General features: G+C 28.3%; 1 pseudogene; it reads left to right on the top strand.

Annotated features, from left to right (window-relative positions):
* Positions 1–536: 536 nt before the first annotated feature.
* Positions 537–1889, top strand: LOC149550749 (F-box/FBD/LRR-repeat protein At4g00160-like; annotated as a pseudogene).
* Positions 1890–14225: the final 12336 nt, after the last annotated feature.

Genomic DNA, 14225 nt, shown 5'->3' with positions numbered 1-14225 from the left:
TATATTTTTTAAATTTTAACTATGAATTAAATGAGGTCTTAAGTATTATTTGTTTATTTATTATTATATTTTAAAATTAATAAATATTATTATTATATATTAAGTTCAAATAGACAGAACCGGAGACCTTCTAGATAAGAGACTTAGAGATGATAGTGATGGCATGGATGGCCTCAGTCCTTGACCTGTGTGGGTCCATTTCGGTAACCCAGCCATTTAAAAATGACACTTATCACACACCGTAATCCTCATTCGATTTTAAACATCCATTACCAATCTATCTTTACCTTTGATTTTGTTTTGATAATTCTATAAATTGATAGTTTCGTGTAATTTGGACATTACAAGTCCGGCATCTCCCACCATATTAAACCTTTCATCCTGTTGTTTAGCTCACCAAGAGGCGTCCAGATGATCTGAGGTTTTATTTTTAAAACTAAGATTAGCTCATCAAGAGGCCTGTACATGCTTTGAGGTTTGATTTTTTCAGCTCAACAATCTCCTTCGAATAGTTCAGAATTTAAAAAGGAGAAGTTATGATGGCTAAAAGAAATGAATTAGGGCTAAATGATCTTTCAGATAGCTTGTTAATCAGAGTTCTGTGCAAAGTTCCATTGAAACAAACAGCATGTTCTTCTCTTGTTTGTAAAAGATGGAGATTTCTTTGGAAATTGTTACCCAGCCTAAAATTTTCATCAAATGATTTCTCATTGACTTCAACCAGCTCCATTATTGATAATATTTTTGGACATCATTCAGGTTCTCTTGAACTTCTTGAGTTTAGCACTACTTTCTCATATGAAATTAGTATCAAACTTTATGAGTGGATTCGCTTAGCTGCCTCCAAGGATGTAAAAGAGATTAAAATTGTAGACATTTTCTTAAATAACCCCTCGCATGTTAAGGTTCCCACCTCAGGTTTTTTCATGTCACAGCCTAACATCTTTGAATATCAAGTATTTTGTTCTCAGAAATGTACCCAGTTGCTTTGTTGGCTTTTGCCACCTAGAGACACTCAATTTTGAGAATGTTGACCTAAATGACAAAATCATTGAGATAATGTTGCACTTGTGTCCAATGTTGAAGAATTTGAGCATTCTTAATTGCTATGGACTCACATGTTCTGACAATCTGATTTCACTAAAACATTCCTTTCGATCAATCTCTGCAATTACAACAAATTGCCAAAGATTGATACCTTGTATTAATAAATAGATTTGGTTATAGGTCTAAGATAATGGAATTCTTCTTGGCGGCATGTTTAAGCTTATCTGCAGACACAGCCCACTTTGATGAATTTGATTCAGAGGCAGGATGTACCATTTCTGAGCCAATTTCCCAAATTAGAACAAATGTGCATAGACAACGTTAGATTTTCTAAATTGGTAAGTTTTGAAGTCTTATTCGGCACTGATTATTTATGATTCCTTGTTGGCAGCAAGATTACTTCCATTACTTTCTCAACTACATTTTAATTTTAATATCAAAGACAAGGAAAAATCATTGGAGCTACATTTCTGGTTATTATTTTAGAAATTTGTATGTTAAATTCTTACTTTTCTCTATAGATGTAATGCAGCCGTGGGATAATGCCCTAATTCCTCAAATCTCAACATCTTCATCAATGGAAAACCTAAAGCAAGTTCATATAAATATGACCCGATTTTGCGACCTTACTCCTTTTCTTGAGTATTTGCTTCCACGCGCTCCTGCCATGAAAAGTTTATTCATTTTTTTGGAGAAAAGGTTTCGATGGCACTAAGGCTCAGTGATTTTTCAACAAGGTATATAAGCTTCAGCGAGAATTTAAAGGCATCAAAATTTTCCCATTGCGAGATATTATAAAGGAAGGGAGATACATCAATTGCAATCTCAAGGGATTTATTTGATAAATGACGGTGAAGAGGAGTACAAATACTTTTTGGGCTTATATTGATCAAATTTGAAGGAAAGTATGTATAAAATTTTATATGAACTTATTCAACGAAGACTATGTCTTAATGTTTCAGCGAACCATTCGTATTATTTTCGCCCCACCATTTTCTCTTTTTTGAAGGGATTTTAATTCTAATTTTTTTGATCATTCAATTTGGTGCTTTTACTGTTTCGGTTTTGTTCTACAGGCTTGCCTTTTGTTGTTCTTATTGTAACTCTGACAGACTATTCAGCAATAAAGCTTCTACCCTAAAATAACTGATATGTATATTTTAATAAGTTCAATGCGTTTGTCATTTCTAATCATGTTTGATCCGAATATGGTAATGGTTTAGACATTTAATTACTTAATGAATAAAACTTTGTACCTTCTGTAGTCTATTAATTTGTAATTCAATTAGAGTCGGCATGTGCTAAAAATGATGAATTTCGAAGCTCGGTTCATCTGTTCTAAACTGTGTCCCCTTAATTCCAATAAGCAATTAGATGTCTGACTCGTTTTATTTCACATATGTAGTCTGATCATCTTGTCTATCGGATCTTCTTCTATAAAGATGAAAGCCAATGGAACTTTAGTAACATACTAATAAGATATATGTTTTTGTTTTTGTTTGGTCTCATCTGTTGTAGCAGTTGCTATATACATTTTATGTCTCTATCTGCAAGTTCCATTTCAGACAATATTTGTTGCAGGTAAAAACATGACGGTACCATCAAAACAGAAAAATGGCACCAAAAACAGATAGATTCTGCATTATAGTTGTAATAAAGTAATGGGAAAATTATGTGCATCTCACTTAAATCAATAATAGTGAAAGTTAAGTTTAATGTGGAGTTGTACATTTGATTCATTTGTTCAGTCTAGTGTTGTAAGATTGTGGAAGTAAGGCAGACCGTGACCAACTTTCCTTTCTCATTCTCAGTCAACAAATTAGTTGTTTTTTCACATCAAAAGTGTCAACACAAAACAAAATTATTATATATTTATACCATCAAGCTGGAAGAAATACCATACAGGAGTCTGCCCAATTTACAAGAATGATCCAGCAGTATAAAGTGTGTTGGAACAAAACTTACATGTATAGAAGACAAAATAAGCGGCCCAAAAATATCTTTGACAGACACATGGATATGGAAGATACAATTTAATGTCTTCACAATTTGCAAGTTTCACTAGGCTTCAAAGGTGCAAACACAAGCGTGTATGAAAACATGGATTTGAAGAAGGCTGCCGAGTGTCTGTTGTTAGTTTGTGTCTCTCTTTTTTTCCTTTTGTTCTTCTGTGCTTGCTTGTGGCTTTTTTTTTTTAATTCTGGTGTGTCTCCATACCTTTTCCTCTTCTGTTGCTGGCTGTTTTTTTTGGGTTTGATCAGGGTTGGATTTTAATGATTTTTAATATCTCGATGTAAATGGTTTTTAAGTTCCCAAAAATATAAAAAATTGTCTGAGCTAAAACAAGAACTCTTGTCAAATGAACAGTTGATAAAATAGTGCGGAAATAATGTATCTATAATATATGGTTGTGTCAATTAAGCATTAAGAACCTCACTACAATGGACTGTCAATTGAAAGCAGAAGTTTCAGAAAAGGGAGCTTTTGTAACTATATGTGTGTATGTGTATGTGTATATATATATATATATATACATATATATATATGTATATATATATACATATATATATATATATATATATATATATCTATATAGATATATCTATATATGTATATATATCTATATATGTATATATATCTATATATGTATATATATTTATATATGTATGTATATATATATATATATGTATATATATATATATATGTATATATATCTATATATGTATATATATATATGTGTATATGTATATATATATATATGTATATATATGTATATGTATATGTATGTATATGTATATATATATATATATATATATATATATATATATATATATATATATATACACTTAGTTAGAGCCTCCTTCATTATGAAAGTACAATAATATGGTAAAAGATTGGCTAAATTATTATATTTATATGATTATTTGATAATATTTAATATTTAATTTAATTTTAATTATTGTTAAAAAACTAAGAGGTGAAATTAAAATTAAATTCATAATGAATAGTAAGAAAAAATAACATGCAAGACTTTTGTGAATGTTATATCAAAAAGATGTAGCAAAAGAAAAATATACGTAAATATTTATTAATATTTATATGTAATAAATATATAAGTAATATTAAGTAGACAAAAATGGCCCAATAAACTTTATACAAAACAAGTATATTTATATGGTCTTCACCAAGTCTTGAGTTATTATTAGGTATTATTGTTTTGAGGGTGAATCATAATCCAATAATATGATTGGTTCTCTACATTCCCAAAATAAAAATCCTTAAAACATTTTCTTTCAAAATGACTAATCTTCATTTTAATGGGCTCTTTATAATTTGCGTGCCCCTAATAATTAGTTCTAAGAAAAGATCATGGGATCTTGCTTCTTTTTTATTTGTTCTTCTATGCAAAATGTGATTTATTTTCTTTAATCTGAATTGTATCATACGTTAGTCTCATCCTTCTCAAATGGGATTTAAATAAGGTGAGGAAAATTCAAATTATGAAATTATGAAATTATGAAATTGAATTAATTAATCCTCTTTTGATAACAATTTCCTTAAAAAGTAGTTAAATCAATAGATTATAGGAAATGTACAATTGTACTTAAAGAGATAGATGATCATTGGAAACTAAGTTAGAAGACAAAATTTAGATGGTTGAACTTCAAAACTATAGTGCCTACACCTAGTTTACTTTTCATGTTATATTACTGAATTATTTTAGGTCAACTTTATGGTTATGTTTTATGATTTAATGGTACTCGGTTACCTAATTTGATTTGGATGTTATTTCATACTTAGTTTATATATGTGTGTTTGTGCATGTGTGTGTGTGATGAGCTACTTGATACTCGGTTATTTCACGTGTTCATGTTTATTCTTTTGATGATAATACTTCGTATATTCATATAGTGATTTTAGTTGTTTCATGATGATAGTTCGATGAATGATTTATATACTATTTTCTATGGTTACTTACCTCATACTTGCATGTGTATTGTGTACGTGTATGTTTTACTTTATGTTTGACATTTCTAATGTGGTTGAGCGAGGGAGTTGTAGTCACCTACTAGTGGTGATCTATACGATATACCACTCCCTGCCATTGCATGTTTAGTTTAGATTTATATGTATATGTACATGTTTGATTTTTATGCAAATTAAAAGTACCAGACATCAACTTCCCTGAATTGTCAAGATGAATGTGCCTTATCGCAATATCTCAATGGTAAAAATGAGAGATAGTTCTCGAGTCAAAATCCTAAACCAGAGATAATCGTCCTAAAAAATAGGACAAGTATCTAAGTTAGTTACACTTTTGAATTCATCAAGTGACGTGAATTAAAGATTTTGACTCTTGAGCTTGATTTAGTATTCTGTCTTTAAATATGAGTTTTCTTATTTAGATTTGGGGGTCTATTGTGATTTTCAATTATAATTAAATCAAAAAAAGATATTATTAAATGATTTAATTTTTTTAAAAATCAAACTTTAATTTTATTTAATTAATTGAGAAATTAATTAAATAGAAGAATTAAATTTAAAAGATTTAATGAAAGTGTCAAATTTGGCATAATTATAGTATTTTAATTTAATAATAATTAATTTAGGAGTTTTATTTTAATAATAAACTCTAAATATTATTTAAATTAATAAATACACTTTTAAATATGTCTTATTGTTTAATAAAAACTTGAGAGAATAAATTAAATAAAGTTTATTTTAATTAAAACGTAAAAAGTTTGCACATGAAATTAAAATAAATTAATAAATAAAAGAAAAGACTTTGTGTATTCCTAAAATTGAAACCCTAAAAGGAGAAAGCTCTTTATTAAGAAGTTAGAGCCCATTTCTCCACACATAGGTTTGGAGGAGGAGGAAATTTACGGAAAGGGTTTTGAGATCTAGGAGAATTCTTGCAACTTTTGAGCATTGGTTTGGTTAGCATCAAATTGAGATAAGAAAATTTTTGAAATTATCACATTAGATTGCTTCAAATATTTCCTCTATTTTCTTTGTGTTTGTTTCTGGATCTTGTTTCAAAGATCAATTTTGGTTGAAACCCTTGTTTGATAAACTATTTTTATGCGTTATTGAAACCTCTGTGAGAGGAATCAATTGAAAAATCTTATTGGGAAATTAGATCTTTTAGAAAACTAAGATCGGAATAGGCTTTGAAAAAGAAAACTAGAATTTAATTTAATGAATTTGATTGTTTGCAATTATTTTCCTTATCAGATCTATACTAGAAAATATTTTATATATATATATACATATATATTTATATAAAATTACCACAGTAATGAGAATTATTCTAGTAATATTTATGTTGTAATGTTAATCAATACTAAAAAAAATTTATTGAATTTCATGTTGTATTTCTTCGAGGAGAATTTTATTTCTATATATATGTATGTATGTATATTAATGGGTAGGACCACCAGCCCCCCACCCCCCTTTCCTCTCATCCTCGGCTCCATGAGCTGCTGATAGGCTTCAAAGTCTATCGTACAACAAACTCTGTTGCCTTAGCAAGAATCCAACAAGCCTATGGGCTTTAAAATTAATTAAGGCAAGTCTTTTTTTTTATTTAATTTATTATTATATATTGTTAATTTATTAAATAATAATTATTATTATATTAAAATTTATTATTAATTATTATTTTATTATTAAGATTTTTAATAATTATTATTAATTAATTAATATTAGTTATTTATAATTTAATAATTATTATTATTATTAATTGAATAGTTATTATTTAAATTTTAATAAATTTTAATTGGAGATTTTTATTTTGCAATTTAGTAATTAGAGATATTTTTTTTAAATGGAAATTGTAACTCAATTTAGAATCGAGGGAATTGATTGTTTTTAATAAAACTTAGATTTTGTTTAAATGGTTCTTTTTGTATGAAATGGTTTTTATACTAAGGAATTTTATTATACTTGTGAACTCGAAAATTTTATCAAAAATGACATTTTGAACATGAGAACTTGAACTCATTTGTAAATTGAACTTTTATATTTTCAAACCAAATGAACTATGAAACTACACTTGTTTAAATACTTGATGTGATGTATGGTTTACTTTGTGTTGGGGTTGGGTTTGACTTATTACATTGACAAGTTTTGGATGTTTGCCAAAGGCCCATGAGTTATTGTTTTATGATGTTGTAGGTGATGTAGTGGTTATGTGATTTAATCTTTGAGATATAGAGCAATGTTTATATTGTGATTTCCAGTTGCTTGTATAGAACTGATGTGGACATTGTAACTTGATGAGACTTTCTACTATTTGCTTAGGGTAGGTTATCTTTATGCATGTTGGGAAGTGGCTTGCAATGGAGGTCGGAGGCCTAAAGGCTGCTTGGGTAACCCATTGTAGGTTGTATTAATAAGTGATAATATTTCATTAAATAGGTTTTAAATGAGTTAACATGAGTTAGTGGACTACCCCACCCATGCCTTGAGTGCTATTATAGGCTAGGATGGGAGTAGAGAGGATGTTTGGTTGTGACCTTGCCTCATTAGTGTGCCTTGTCTGTAAGAAAGGGTACTGATGCCACATAGAGTCACTAGGGGCCGAAGTCTAGAGAGGTTGCTAGGGTAACCTTATAGTTGGCTCATGTGATGATACTTACCCACTTACATAGTAGATTTCTTATGGGTAAAAGCACAAATCTGTGTCACCTTTTATAAAGAAATGTGATATCAGAATGTGATAGTTCAACATTAGTGATAAAAAAATGGCATTTGTGTTTAAAATATGAAGATAATGTAAACTGGTGAAATGTGTAGAATTGGATGAATTTTATGCCTATAATTTTTATAATTTTTTTGAATAGGAATTTATTCATTTAATTTTATTTTGAAGTCCCTTTTTTAACAGTAAAAAATATAGGGTGTAGTTCTCATCAAACAAGTATATGCAAATCATCTTTTTTTGTTTTGATTAGAAAATATCTTATAGATGACATGTATAGCTAGTGCACAAAAAAAGAAATAATTATTTTTGATGTATATTTTCTTTGTTACAAGTATTCAAGTTTGACCTTATCAGAATCCAACAATTTTTTCCTCCCGTCAAAACTTTCCTATCAAATCTATACCTTCTTGAAAAAAAATTACATATTCATGAAGAGGATTCTGTCCTCTATAGATAAATATAATTTTTAAATTTTTTTGATATGATTTACTATTTTTTTTCCTTTTTTTAGGGAGCATCTTCTGAAGTGTTGAAATATCGACTTATAATACTTTGAGATTATAACATATTATAACTAATCAAAACACTTAAAAATTTATATAATGATGATATTATACCTGAAATCTATAAAAGGGTATTTTAGTTTTTGAAAAAAATTGAGTTTTGATAAAGAAATGAGATTTGACCAAAATAGGTTTTGGTATCACAAACGGTGACACAGATCTGTGCTTTTAACCTTACATGTCTTTGTTGCCTCTGGGATTAGATGTTACTTATGTCTTAGTACCTTTGAGATAGATTTCTATCAGGATTTCCTTGACCTAGATGATGGTTATGACTTTTGGGATCGATATCCGTATGGAACTTGAGATTATCTTCTCGGCATGGTGGGAGTGGGTCGTTTGGGTTCCATGAGGTCAGGTGGTAGTATTTCTCATACTATTGAGATCCGACAACTAGATGTCATTACTGGATGTACTTGTGCAGTTGTTCCTTTCATTCTAATCCTGTATTAATGTTCGCTAGTCATCTTTTGATGTAGTGTACTTGATTATTGAAAATCTTATGAGATGTATTTATTCATGATGTATATTCTTTTAGCTTTTCATACCCTGTGAGTTGTATAGAGGATGATTATGCATTTGGGTTATGTCATGTGACATCTTATGTAATTGTATATTATTTCATTTGATTCACACTTATGGTTATTCTACGATGTGGATTTTGCTATGTATCAGATTTAGTCTTAATAAAACTTATATATGTGATTCAACATCATGGAACCCTTAAGAGATGTGATTTTTTTATGTATTGTTTGTATCTATATGCAAGATATTGCTTCTACTATATTATCTCTTGTTGTTTTAATCTTTAAAAAAAATGTTTGGCAAACTTAGTGACATTTTAGGTTAATTTCTTTTGGACTCCCTAGTGGAGCATTACAAAAATAGTATTTCTAAAGAGGAAATTTTTATAAAAAAAAAGATCTAGAGTTCAACGTATTCAAAACGGTAGACATAATACTAAATTGTTCCACCAATCTACCCTTAAACATAAAAAGGAATTCAATTAGAGAATTAATTTGTCCATATGGCTTTATTCTCAATACAAAAGAAGATCTATTAATAAGGAAGTAACTAATTATTATTTTTCCTATTTTGAGCCTTGCTTTGCTATCTAACCAAACTTTTGATTTTCTTTTTAAAAACATCTATAAAGTTCTTTCTCCATACAATGCCAAGGGTATGTGTACATATATCTCTATTGATGAATTCAATAAAATTATTATTTTTAATCTCATGTAAGGCATTTTCCTACCCATATTTTTCAAATGTTCTATGATATTGTTAGAATTGATATATTCTTGTATGCTAGGGAAATATTATGTTATACAGGTATCTTACAAGAACTCAAAAAATACCTACATTCCTTCAATGCCTCAAACTATGGAGAGAAAAAAATGACATGTTTATGACATAGTAGCCTTTGTAAAACCATTTACAAAATTCTATTCATATTCTTGGGGAATTTTGTAAAACCATTATAAAATTCTATTCATATTCTTGGGGAATAAAATTAAACCTTTAACCTATGGAGATGTAAAGCACATCATAAGGTTTTAACTATTTTTGAAAAAGTTAAATTAGAGGCCAAGAAGACCCCTTTCCATATTTTTTAATAGTTTATTATTCAGCTCTTTGTGTTAGGAAGATTAAGATTGTCTAGAATGTTCTAGAGTAGATGGGAGTAAATTTTCTAGTCTTCTATGGAACATTATAGACTATGAGTTCGAGACCTTTCTATGGAACATCCAAGACTTTGAATAAAACATTCTAGGATGTAGAATATTCTAGAAGAGAAGTTTCTAGATCTATTTATTACCTCTATAACTATGTACTATGCACAAACAAGCAATGCATAGTTAGAAGCAATTTGAAATCTCTAATGGTTTTAAGAAATTTATATTAATATATTCTTCTTTATGAGTTATTTGCTATTTTTTTTCCATATTTTCTTATATTGTAGCAATTATTATTGTGGAATTTTAGTTTATTTTGGGTTGTTTTTAACATGGTATCAGAGAAAGGGTTCAACTAGAAATAGACCGTTGAAGTAATTTTCTTACACGACTTCCATATTGTTGGAGTAATATTTGTTTGAACTTTTCTTTTATGGCTAAGATGGGCTCTGCAAATGAGGTATTGGCAATATTTGATGGAAGTGGTTTTGTAGATTGGAAGATTGTAAACAAGAATGCTTTGAGAGAAAAGACTTTGTGGAGGATAGTGAATAAAGTGATTGGAGAACCCCAAATTGGTAGAGAAAAAGAGTTTTGAAAGTGCAAGTTGGAGAAAGCTAGATGTATTATTGGTAAATCTTTTAGCCCCAATCTCATTAGAAGGTTTCTCGATGCTAATGATCCAATAGAGTTGAGGAAGATTTTAGAAAAATATGACAAAGATGAAGATATTGCTAGGACATTCAGTATAGAATAAACATTGGTGAATTTAGATCCATCTTATTTTGAAAAAATGACAGATTATTTCATTGAAGTTAATTTTTAAAATGCTCAATTGAAGAAAATAGGTGTTGAGTATGCAAAAATAAATAAATAAGTTGATTGCAATGGTTGAAAGTAAGCTCCCTTAGTCGTACAGCTATTCAAGGAATCAAGGAAAAGGGTTATTCAACTAAATCCTAATGCTCCACAATAAACATTTGATCAATTTTGTAAGTTTGTTTTAGATGAAGAAGATAATCTTACTAAAGAAGGATGTATTATAAAAAAACATGCATATGCAACTAAAAGTAAAGTCTTTATATACTATGGAAAGAATAATTGGAGATGATATAATCAATTTTAAAATAGTGAATGTTCTAACTATTTTTCTAGAAATGATAGTACAGAAAAAGAAGTTGGAAGCAAACTCATTATTTGCAAGTACTGTGGTGGTGAAAATCATATGGAAAAAAATTGTTTGAAAAAGGGAAATGAAAGGAAGTAATACAAGCCCAAGAAAGGAAGTTTTAAGGATGGAATGAAGCATAGACACAACTTTATAGCCGTCTCCTAAAACATGCAAGAGAAAACAAGTATGGAGGCAATTGATATCCCTTAAATTAGATGTAATGTTAAGGGGAGATACTTAACTTCAAATGTTGTTAAAGAATGGATTTTAGATTCAATACTATCATTTCACATTAGTGGAGATAGATCTTTGCTTAATTATTTTTATGAAGGAAAGAATTCAGATCAAGAAATTACAACTGGAAATAAAAAGAAACTTCCAGTTCTAGGGACAATAATTGTTAATATAACAAATGGATCTTTGAGATATCTTTTATTGGTTGAAGGATTAGGGATGAATCGTATTTCAGTATACATAATGGTTGAAGTTGGATATGAGTTTTTTTTTATACTACTGATCAAGTTATTATTAGAGATAAGAAAGACCTAAGCAATATAATTTATATTCATAGAGTTGATCATGAAGAGAGTCTATTTAAATTAAGGGATTGATGAATTTACACACTCTCGTACTTATATTTCCCAAGATAATCATATGTCAAAACTTTGGCATGCTATATTTGGACAAATAAATTATAGAAAATTACATGATATGATTAGAATGGATATGGTTAGAGGATTAACAAAAATTTCACCCTTTGAAGAAGTTTGTGAAGGATGTGTGGTAGGGAAACATCACCAATATCCTTTTGATTTAGATAAAGCATGGAGATATAAACATCCATTACAACTCATTCATAGCGATTTATGTGAACCGGCCTATCATTCACTTTCAAGTGCCAAGTATCTTCTCAATTTTATTAATGATTATAGTAGGAGAGTATGAGTTTATCTCATTGGAAAAGAGAATGAAGTACTCGAAGTTTTTCAAAAATTTAAGGCATAAGTTGAAAATATAAGTGGGAAAAGGACTAAAAACTTAGGAATGGATAATGGCGATGAATATTGTGATATTTCATTTGAGTTATTTTGTAAAAGTTGTGACATTAAAGTAAAAGGTGAAGTTCTCTATAATCCTCCACAAAATGAGGTGGATAAAAGAATGAATAAAAATCTTTTATAAATGGCTCATTATATATTTCACTTTGAAAGTTTACATAATAAATTTTGGGGTTTGGTTGTTTCTTGTGTTGCATATATTGTGAATAGAATTCCCACCAAATCCCTCACAAATATCACCCCTAAAGAAGCTCTGAGTGGTAGAAATCTCCACATTGGTTATTTTAAAGTATTTGGGTGTATTACTTGGATATATATTCTTAATGAAAAGAGAAAAAAGTTAGAACCAAATAGTCACAAGTGTTTGTCTATGGGTTATAGTGAATAATCAAAGGCTTATACACTATATGATTTGACAACAAACAAGGTATTTGTTAGTAAAGATGTAAAGTTCTCTATAGTCCTCCAAAATGAGGTGGCTAAAAGAATGAGTAAAACTCTTTTAGAAATGACTCATTTTATTACTCACTTTAAAAGTTTACATAATAAATTTTGGGGTTTGGTTGTTTCTTGTGTTGCATATATTGTGAATAGAATTCCCAACAAATCCCTCATGAATATCACCCCTCAAGAAGCTTGGACTGATTGAAATCCCCACATTGGTTATTTTAAAGTATTTGGGCATATTGATTGGGCACATATTCTTAATGAAAAGAGAAAAAAGTTAGAACGAAAGAGTCACAGGCATTTGTCTATAGGTTATAATGAAGAATCAAAGACTTGTACGCTATATAATTTGACAACTAACAATGTATTTGCTAGTAGAGATGTAAATTTTGATGAGTATTCACAACTTTCAACCACCTCCTCTCCTATCACAAAAATAAATCCTTCGTAGATTATAGAAATAATTGAAGACTATATTGATAAGGATGAAGAATGCATTGTTGATACAAATGAAATAACTCATAAAACTTATCAAATAACTCATAAGACTTATATCAAACTCATAAAACTTATCAAATAATTTTTTAGCTATAATAGTTACATATTATAAATTCAAAAATATTTTTATGAAACTATTATTTGATATATGTAGTTTGAAGGATAATTGTTTTTATTCTTAAATTATTATAACTTACCAACTCACTATTAAATTTTTAGTCTTAAACTATTATAATTTTCATAAAATACAAGCCACTACGTGGCACTTGTTGTATTTATCTTAGGCTATACTATTGCAATCAGTTGTACTTAACTAGTTATTAAACTTTTTTATTGTAAGTATTTTTTATTTTATTTTTAATTTTTAATTTTTCTAATGTTTATTTACAAGATTTTTAATTTTTAAAATTTTAAAATTTGTTTTTCTTCAATTTCATTAACTTATAAAATTGGGTCTTATAGGAGTTGATTTTGAGGAAGCACTACTCGATATTTTAGATTGTAAAAATATTTTGTTATGTAAAAATATTAAATCAATAATATGCTACTATATAATTATTTTAATACAATATTTTTCTTTTAAAATAATTTGTATATTGATATTAATACTTTAAGGTACAAAGTTATAATAGTGCATTGACATTTATATTTAATTATAATTTTTTTAATTAATTTTTTAAAAAAATTCAAAGATAGATTTTTAATTTAAAAGTATAATTTAAAAAATTAATCAAATTTTATAATATTAATTAAATTTTAATAAAATTATATCAAATATTTAAGATTACTATTCTATCTAATTAAGCTATTATAAATTACGACAAATACATGCCACTATGTGGCACTTGTTCAATTATGGAATTGGAACAAATCTTCCTTTTGGTAGCATTTTCTTTTAAGAAAAATAGTTGAAATAAAATATTATGGAAATTTAGAATGAGATTGAGAAATATGCAAGGTTGTTGAACACTAAGTTAAAAGAGGAAATCTTAATGGATGAACTACACAATATTTTCTCTTAAGAGAAAATCTTCTATAGAAAAGATCTAGAGTTTA

Source organism: Cupressus sempervirens, chromosome 6 (genome assembly GCF_028749045.1).
Source record: "Cupressus sempervirens isolate cs-2001-9-10 chromosome 6, ASM2874904v1, whole genome shotgun sequence".
Taxonomy (NCBI): domain Eukaryota; kingdom Viridiplantae; phylum Streptophyta; class Pinopsida; order Cupressales; family Cupressaceae; genus Cupressus; species Cupressus sempervirens.
Note: the sequence above shows the minus strand (reverse complement) of the source record. Positions and strands in the feature narration are given on the sequence as shown.